Here is a 10,429-nt window from a genome sequence, read left to right as displayed (position 1 = left end):
TGAAACCAATAAATTCCACATTCCTGTAGCACCCTCAGTCGCACGTCAGACATGGACAGCAAGTTCGTGAAGGACTTCCATGAAAAACGTACCCGTTCCAAACAAATGGGTACGTTCACGTATAGAAACATCAATCGTGGGTCCGTGGCGAATCTGCATATGGCGATCCGTGAAGTTCACGTTTAGAAGGTAGAAACCATCACGGCATGTCGTCATTTACTTGAACTCGATATCTCTTTTTTCATTCCAAACAACATAACTCCAATCACAAATTCATCACAAAATAAACTTTTAACAACATTGTTAATGTTTCCTTCATTGTAAAAACTACCAAGTCAACAGTTAAAAGGATTTTGAGCTGATAGGTGTTACGGCCTTGGCAAGAACGATGGAGACAGCGATCTGTTAGCGTATACACCGCCCAAATAGCTATGTGGAATTCTCTCATGTAGAGATTAAACTCACGTCGTTTGAACTTTGGCCGAGGTCATTATTTACTTTTAATGATGTTTATATATGAATCAAAAAGAAGATAATTGGTTTTGGGTCGTCCTTTCCGCATATCTCGTGGAATTGTGAGTAGGAGAGACGACCGTGATGGTGGGGAGGGGGTTGGCATTCTCTCAAGCAGGGATTCAACCCATGTCTTTATAAAAAGGTCTTTGTCCGAGGTCACCGAGTCCGATCGGTGCAGCTGTGCAGCACAGCCGTGCAGCGATCGGTGCAGCCGTTTGTGTGGCACCCGGGAAAATAACGTTATGCGGGAGTCCAAACCTGAAAATGCTGGAGGCCAAAGCTGAAATTGGAAAAACAATATAGCCTATTTTACTCCAGGAGATCCCAGGATTACCCACCCAAAATATCGTTGCGATTGGTTCACCCCTTCGGTACCTTCAAAAGGACGGACAGACGGACAGACAGACGGACCGACATTTGGTGAATTATAGTAAGATCAGCAGGCAGAATGCTGAGAGGTAAATCCTTTGAGATGTCTAGAGTGGGTTTGATTCCTGATCTGACTATAAACTCTCATCTCTGGTACTTGCAAGCTGCAAGGCTTTCGCAATGTGAACTGCACTGTGCATATGGATTATTTATAACTTGTATATTGGGCCATGTATGCGAATTCGCCGGGCCATGACTTCAGCCTTCAAGTGTGACTTGCGATATTGCCGCAACACTCTAACAACACAATTGTGACCTTTATTCGACACATAATCCCATTCCTAATAGTCCAGTCAATCTAACAAATTTTCTGGCTCAACCCACCACTAATTGGAACAGAATTTTTACCCCGCGCTCACGAAGCGAAAAGCAGGGTTAAGCATTCAGGTATGTACGTACGTGTCTGCATTTTAAAAAATCATTTTCTCGGCAACCGTTGGTCCGATTGACATGAAATTTTCACCATAAGAGGGCCGCCTCCTGTAGAATATTTTAATGATTATTATGACGTCATAGATCACGTGGTACCGGCGCCATATTGAAAAAGCTTCGCACCTCCATCTCTGAAACCACTCCATGGAAAAATTGCGACCTGGCTCATTGTCAACTACTCCCCACGGGGAATAAGATATGTTAATGATGACGTCATCGGTGCCTTCGTTATAACGTCATAATTCGACAACTACAACACTTATCCGATCATTATATATATTTTTCAGCAACTGTTGGTCTGATGGACACGAAATTTTCACCCATAGGAGCGCCTCCTCCTTTAGAATATTAGAATGATAATCATGACGTCATAGGTCATGTGGTACAGGCGTCATCTTGGAAAAACCGAAAAATGTTGCACCTCTATATCTCCAAATATGCTGCATGGAAAAAATTGAAACATGGCTCATTGTAAAGAACTCCATATGTGGAATAGGTGTTGTTAACGATGATGTCAATGGTGCCATAATTATGACGTCATAATTCGACAGGGACAACGCTTAGTCTGATCAGTTTGAAATACAGACTTGGCATTTAATATGGAATATTTTTTTGTGGGGGTGAACTTACTTTTCAAGATGTCTTAGAACCAAAAGTTCATTGGAATTATGTTGAAATTATTCTAGATTTTGTTAATGTGACCTTTAAAAGAAACAAAAACCACATTTGACATTTCGAAACAAATAAATTGATCCTTGAAAGTGATGTAAACTGATATCGAACTCAATTCACGGACAGTACTGTGTTAAACCTCTGTACGTTTTCCAGAAGTATCTCTTTATTTTGCACATTAGCCAAAAATTTTTTTAACAAAAACAAAAGTTAAATTACGACTGGGATTACGGACAGTAAAATTACAGTTCAGTACTTCGTGTAACCCCCACGAGCATTGAGGAGAGCACGTACACGTTGAGGCATGCTGTTCACGAGATTTGCCAAGGTTTGGACAGGAATCGCTTGCCATGCAGTGACAATAGCCTGCTGCAATTCACGCGCAGAAGTCGGCTGCTGGTCCAAGTGGTCGATTTGACGCGTTAATTCTGCCCACAAGTTCTCTATCGGATTCATATCCGGGGACATGGCAGGCCACTCCATATGCTCTACACCACGGTCAGCAAGAAAGTGTTGGATCATGCGAGCACGATGAGGCCGTGCATTGTCATCTTGGAAGACAAAGTTTCCTCGAAAGGCTGCACGAGCAAATGGAAGCAATGTTTCTTCCAGAAAGGCCCTGTACTTGAACTGGTTCAGGTTTCCATTCAGAACAACCAGGTCAGTTTTGCCCCCTGCATGAAAAGCAGCCCAAACGGTCACCCCACCACCTCCAGCTTGGACTCTTGGCACTATACAATCTTTGTTGTAGGCTTCATGCACTTGTCTGTGCACTCGGACGCGGCCATCCTGACGATAGACCAGAAATCTAGACTCGTCACTGAAGATCACGTGATTCCAGTGTCCTGGCTGCCATTGACGGTGCTCTCTGGCCCACTGCAATCGGCGCTGGCGGTGTTGTCTGGTCAGACGTGGCTTTCTCAGGGGACGCCGGGCACGATAGCCTGCTTGAACCAGTCGTTGGTTGACTAGCCTTCTGGATACAGGCACATTTGTCAGTTGCTGCCACTCAGCCCTAAGCCGATTAGCTGACTTGGTACGGCCATTGCGGACTAACCGGTGCAGCTGGCGATTATCCCTCCTTGTGGTTCTGCGGGGACGTCCTGGCCTCGGTATTGGAGTAGGGACACCCCTCTGAGCATTTCGTTTCAGGATCTTTGACACCTGACCTTGAGTGATGCCATACTGCCGAGCAATAGCACGCTGTTTCATGCCGTAATTTCGTAAAGCCACCACTCCATGACAAACAGCATTGTCGAGTTGACGGACCATCTCCAGAGGAAGCGGCAATAACTTTTGGAGACGTGCAGCAGTTGTTTTCCACTAATACAGAACGCAACAACCCTTGTATACCCGACTGTGAAGCCAATCATCAAATGCACCTGTCCGTACATTTTGCCACGCCACCTGTGATATAATCCTGTTGTTGACTTCTTGCTGCGACAGACAATCAGTGACATGGTTCTTTTAACAAATAAATCACCAAAGTGTAAAAGAAACTCACCAGATTGATATACTGAGTTAAGAAAGTAAACCCAAGTCAAGAAAAAAAAAAAATTCCATATTAAATGGCAAGTCTGTATATTGAGCGTGATCTATGCAACAATTATATTAGAGAATATAAATTTATGATGTCATCGCTCACGTGGTCTGGCAGCCATATTGGATCAAAGAAAAAAAATGTAAAAAAACAGAAGAGTTGGCTCGCAATAAGTTGACTGCGCAGGGTAAGTATTCGATGAATACCATCTAGTTTTCACTTCTGTGCATTTCAGAAATGTCCCCTGAGCACCATACTAAAAGTATACCAAAATATATTTGGTGGAAAGGCGTCAAATTTGCATAGTGTGCAAATTAGCTGCCAACATTGAAAAAAAATACAGAATTTCCACTGTAACTTTGTATCTAAGCATCCAATCATAGCAAATTAAGTGTTTAAACCCCTGTTTTCAAGGTTGATGATTATGAAAAGTTAATTTCTGGATCAATTAATATGCATACAATTCAATGAAGTTGACAAAGCTGTTGCCCTGAAGCACATCCAAAACAATGTCCAATTCATGAAACATGCCGACCTGTTCACCCAGGAAGGACATGTACCAAAGGATGATATCGTTGCAGCAGGGAAGAGGCCCTTGTATGCATGTACAATAGAAATCAAGATGAAAGTATCAATGCCCTACGATACAAGCGTTTCTGTGGGAAGGTTGCGAAAAATACCAAATATGTTGAAGCCCAGAACTTGCCACCAACATCTGTGGCTACGTGGCATAACAGTCTGAGAGTGTACTTCCAAATTCAGGAGTGGAAAGGAAATGTTGGCCAATTGAAACCAGATGAATGGGGATAGAAGATTAGCGACTGTCAGTTACTCCCAGTGCAAACTGATGTGCCACCAGCGCCACCGAAACTTACTGAGCTCTTCAGATGTAACTGCAAGGCGGGGTGCAGCACTACTAAATGTACATGCAAGAAGCATGTCCTTGACTGCTCATGGATGTGTGGAGAGTGTAAAGGTTTGAGTTGTGCCAACTCATCAAGACTGGAGCTTGATGACAAGTGACATCCACCAACTGGTAATTCATCCAGAAATACACAACACACAACATGCATCTTAAGGCCATATTCCCTGCTAGAGCGGGGGTTAGCCTTGCGGTCCCCATGACAATCTTCTCCATTTTGCCCTATTTTCTGCATCTCTCCTTGTTAACCCCTTGCCCGCATTTCTTCTTCCACCATCTTTAGCCAAGTCTTTCTCGGTCTTCCCCGTCCTCTACTTCCTTCTACATTCATTTCCATCACTCTTCTCAACCAGTCACTTTCATCCTTCCTCAACACATGACCAAGCCATCTCAACCTGTTCCTCTTCACAGCATCAATCACAGGCTCTATTCCCATCATCTTTCACAATTCATCATTTGTCTTCCTCTCTCTCAACGATATTCAGCACATCCACCGAACCATTCGCATTTCCACCCTTTCCAGCCTTCGTTGCTGCTCTACATTCATGACCCATGTCTCACTCCCATAAATCATAACACTTCTCACACATGCAGCATACACCTTTCCCTTCAGCTTCAACGACACTCCCCTCCTCATCAGCACGCCACTCAGTTCCGAAACTTCTTCCATGCACATCTCACTCTAGAAACCGTTGCCGTGTCTGATCCACCTTCTCCATTCAGCATGTCTCCGAGGTAGCAAAATGTTTTCACACCTTCCAGCTTCACGCCGTCTCCAAGATCCAACTCAACATTTCCTCCATCTGCAGCTCCCTCTGTGCACACCTTACATTTGAATGGAGCTGCCATACTGGTTAATGACCCTCTCAGACCACTACATTTTTGATGAACCCACTCACCGCACATTGTACATTGAATGGAGTTCACTCCGACACTCTTCCTGCACACAGCACATGGCCACTTCTCAGTTCTTTCCACCTCACCACATGCTTTACCACTTGCCATCACCTTCGTCTTTCCTATATTCACCTTCAGACCTTTTGTCTGCATACATTCCTTCCACTTGTTCATCTTTTCCTTCAGTCCATCCATACTTTCCACAATCAACACCAGATCATCTGCATGCAACAACTCCCACGGTAAACCCTCCTTTACGTTCTGAGCCAGCACCTCCATCACAGCTGCAAATAGTAGTGGACTTAGTACCGACCCCTGATGCACTCCCACCTTCACCTCAAACTCACCACTGTTCCCGTCCTTCGTCCTTACAGCTGTGCGTGCTCTTTTGTACATTGCCATCACTACTCTGATCAACCATTCCTCCACTCCTAACTTCCTCAATGCCCATGTCAATACTTCGCGTGGAACCCTATCAAATGCTTTCTCAAGATCAACAAACCCAAGAAACAACTTCTTCCTCTTCTCCATGTACTTCTGCAACTGCCTCACAATAAAGAGCGCGTCTGTCATTCCTCTTCCTGGCATAAATCCAAACTGCATTTCGTCGATCTTCACCTTCTTCCTTATCCTCCTCTCCAACACACTTTCCAATACCTTCATTCCATGCTCCAATAACTTTATCGCTCGGTACGAGCCACACTCCAGAGGGTCACCTTTCCCCTTGTATAGAGGGATGGGGGTACTCAGTTCCCAATCCACTGGAATGTGGCCTTCTTTCACCACCAGATTACAGATCTCTGTCATTCTCTTCACACCCCAACTTCCTGCTGCCTTCAACATATCTCCCACAACTCCCGTCGGCCCTCCCGCTTCTCTACTCTTCATTGCTTTTATCGATTCCTCAACTTCCTTCTCAGTTATCTTCTCTGCCGGTCCTAAAACTGGGTTACTCTCTATGTTGCCATCCCATTCATTCTCTGTATTCAACAGCATTTCCATATATCTTTTCCATCTTCCTTTAATTCCATCTGGGTCCACAACGATTTGTCCCACTTCATCCTTCAAGCAACTCACCCCCATCACATCACTCCTTTCTTTCGCTATCTGCTTTGCAATCCTGAATACCGTTCTCTGACCCTCTTCCGAATCCAAGCGTTCTCCGAACATTTTCCTCCATGCTTACTGCGCCTTTGCTACCTCTTTCTTTGCAGCCTTCTTGGCTGCCTTATAACTTTCATGCTCTGCTTTTTCTGCTCCCGTACCCTTCGCCTTCTGCCACTCCTTGAACTTCTTCCTCTTCTCGTCAAACCTCTTTCCAACTTCATCATCCCACCACCATGTTTCCGAGTGCCTCGGTGGTCCTTTTGTCCATCCACATACCTCACCAACGGCTCCCAACAGACTATCTTTCATTGACATCCAACCACGTTCAAGCTCAACCACATCATCCTCTACCCTACTCAGCCTCTCTTTTCATGCCTCCCTTACTGTCACCTGTTTCAACCTCCACACCTTCATTCTCGTTTGGTACTTCACCCGCTGAGCTCTCCTCGCACATTTCACCCTTATGTCGCAGACATATTCCACGCACCTTCAGAATTATTGGAATCTCCCGCGATGAAGCTATCTCTGAGGGCCTTTCACTCACTCACCGCAGGCAGGTAGGTGGTCTTTCTGTCTTCTACCGACTCCTCTCCGGCCTTGCACCCCCAGCTCTCTCTGTGCTCTGTCCCCCAAATATTCCTACAGGTCGCACAAGATCTGCCAGCAACCCTCTGATGGTTAAACTGCCGAAATCTCGGCTCTCCGCTCACCTTCACTCTTTCATTCCTCTTTTCTCCCGCCTCTGGAACAAACTACCTCACTCCCTTCAATCCCACTCCTCCCTCCAGGTCTTTAAAACAGCTGTTCACCACCATCTCTTATCTTCCCCCATCCAAAACCTTGATCTTTTCTACCCCCGCTAATTCACCCCAGATCCACCTTGTTTGAAATTCCAACTTCTTTCCTGGAAGTCCTGGCAGTGTCCATATGTTTTATACCTCTCCCACCGCCCCCTTCCCATGCCCCCCCCCCCCCCAAAGCCCTCGCCCTCTCTCAGATCTCTAGATGTCTCCATGTCTCTCGGTCCCTGCTCTCAAATGTTGTGTTTGTGTCCTTCCCCCTCTCTCCCCATCTTGTCTACCGCTCCCTATGTTATATGTTTTATGTGTCGGTTTGTCTTTCTGTGTGATTAATGTTCGCTCTTTCACGAGCCTCGATCTTGTATACAAAAAAAAAAAAAAAAAAAAAAAAAAAAGACAACCAAGGGATGCTGTGAAACAGCCTCCTCCCCCGGAATCACCTTTGTGTCCCGGAGGTGCCCCCTATCTCGCCTACGCACCATCAGGTAGTCAACGGTTGTCGTCGACCCACCTGACGTGTATGTAACAAGCTTATTATTGTGGCGGACACAATGCCAGCGGGTCATAATTCCACGCACCAGTGGGTGACGTGAGCGACCGGGCGTGGAAGCAAGGCTCGGGCCACGCCCGGAGCAAAGGAGTCATGAGGCTCAGGGTTGAACTGGAATACATGCCCCGCCTTTCGGCCGACCGGCCATGCCCGAGGGCAAGGCGTGGCCTCGGGATATATACGCTGGCAGTGCTTACGTGCGAGCATAGAATAAAGTGTTTGGTTTTGTTCAACATGTGGTGGCCTACCTTCTTGGCAAACGAGTTGTGTGTGCATAGCACCACACTGGTGACCCCGACTGGTTCAGCCGTAGCTGACCCCTGAACGCGCCATGGCTACCAACGCTGTCGCCGTCAAACTCCCGGAGTTCTGGGAAGCACAGGCCGACGTTTGGTTTGTGCAGGCCGAGGCCCAATTCCAGCTCCGGGCATCACAGCGGACGACACCATGTACTTTCACGTGGTCGCCGCCCTCGGGCCCGGCACTGCCGCCCGCATCGTGTCCTTCCTTCGGCACCCGCCGGGTGCCCACTAGTTACGCGGTGCTCAAACGACTTCTCCTCACCATGTTCGGGCTCACGGAGGCCGACAGCGCCGACCGCTTCCTTGACCTTCCCGCCCTCGGCGACACACGACCGTCCATTCGGATGGATTATATGTTGTCCCTTCTTGGAGACAAACGCCCGGATTTCCTTTTCTGAGCGCTTTTCCTCCGCCAGCTACCTGCGCAGGTGCGGCTCGTGCTGGCCGGTTCGGCCATAACGGAACCCCGCGCCCTGGCCAGAGAGGCGGACAAATTTTCAGCGGCTTGTGACACGCGGCCGACATATAGTGCTGCCTTAGTTGATCCCGGTGCGGAGGCTTCAGCGCCCCCCGATTCCCTCGTGGCCGCTGCTACGCCCCGCCCACCACCGCCGTCACGACCGACGCGGCAGCCCCCACCGGGGCAAACCTGGTGCTATTATCATGCCAGGTTCGGCCGCAAGGCCAGGGCGTGCCGCCCGCCGTGCTCTTTCGACGGGTCAGGAAACGAGCGGGCCGGCGCTCACTTGCGGCCATGAGCATCGGCCATTCTGGCAGCCTCCTTTTCATCACGGACACCTCATCTGGTCGTCGATTTCTGTGCGACACTGGAGCGCAGGTAAGCGTCCTCCCTGCCTCCGCGTCCGCCAAGCAAGCCGCGGGCCGGGGCCCCGCCTTGCTCGCCGCCAACGGAACTCCCATCCGCACATTCGGGAAGCGTCGTCTCTCGCTGCGGTTCGGGCAACAACGCTTCCAATGGTCTTTCATCACCGCCAGCGTTCCATTGGCCCTGCTCGGTGCGGATTTCCTTTGTGCGCATGGGCTGTTGGTGGAAGTTAAGCGCAGACGCCTCGTCCAGGCCGAAACCTTCAGCTCGCTCGCTTGCTCGCTGAGCGGCTTACCAAGCGGCTTGCTGAGTGGTTCCGTCCTGGCGAGGTTGGTCTGTACGCTTCCGGCAGCGGACGAGTTTACCCGCCTCCTCGCAAGATTCCCGGCACTCACGCGGCCCACCTTTTCAGCGGTGGCCGTCAAACACGGGGTGGAACACCATATTCCCAACGTCGGACCACCGGTCTACGCCCGAGCGCGCCCCCTCGACCCAACGAAGCTCGCCGTTGCGAAGGCGGAATTCGCCACGCTGGAGCGGCTGGGCATCGTCCGGCGCTCCAACAGCGCATGGGCCTCACCGCTGCACATTGTGCCCAAGCCCGGCGGCGGATGGTGGCCGTGCGGTGACTACCGCCGGCTCAATGACGCCACCACCCCCGACCGCAACCCGGTCCCACACATTCAGGACTTTTCCGCCCGGTTGGCGAAAACGACCATTTTTTCCAAGGTGGACCTCATCCGGGGCTACCACCAAGTCCCCGTAAAACCGGAAGACGTACCGAAGACGGCCGTTATAACACCTTTCGGCCTCTTCGAGTTCTTGCGGATGCCTTTTGGGTTGAGAAATGCGGCTCAGGCTTTCCAGCGGCTCATGGACAGCGTCTTGCGCGACTTGTCCTTCGTCTACGTCTACCTGGACGACATCCTAGTCACGAGCGCGTCCCGGGAGGAGCACCTGCTCCATCTCGGCACGCTCTTCGAACGCCTGGGCCAGCATGGCCTGATAATCAACCCCGCGAAGTGCCGGTTCGGCTTCGCCGCCATCGACTTCCTGTGGCACCGCATCACCAGACACGGGGCCATCCCTTTACCGGCCAAGGTGGAGGCGGTCAGGAGTTTCCCGTGCCCCCGCACGATCAAGGGGCTCCAGGAATTCCTGGGAATGGTGAATTTTTATCACCGCTTCGTGCCCCGCGTTGCCAAGCTCCTGCGTCCCCTGCACGAGGCCCTCCGAGGGAAGCCGGGCAAAGGTGATATCGCCTGGACGGAGCAGATGGACGCGGCGTTTGCGGGCACGAAGCTGGCCTTGGCCAACGCCACCATGCTGGCGCACCCGGTGCCCGATGCACCAATCGCCCTCACCACCGACGCGTCGGACTACGCGGTGGGCGCGGTGCACGAACAGTGGGTGAATGGTGCTTGACAGCCGCTGGC

Source organism: Myxine glutinosa, chromosome 9, assembly GCF_964187855.1.
Source record: "Myxine glutinosa chromosome 9, kmMyxGlut1.1, whole genome shotgun sequence".
Lineage (NCBI taxonomy): Eukaryota > Metazoa > Chordata > Myxini > Myxiniformes > Myxinidae > Myxine > Myxine glutinosa.
This window is presented reverse-complemented; position numbering follows the sequence as displayed.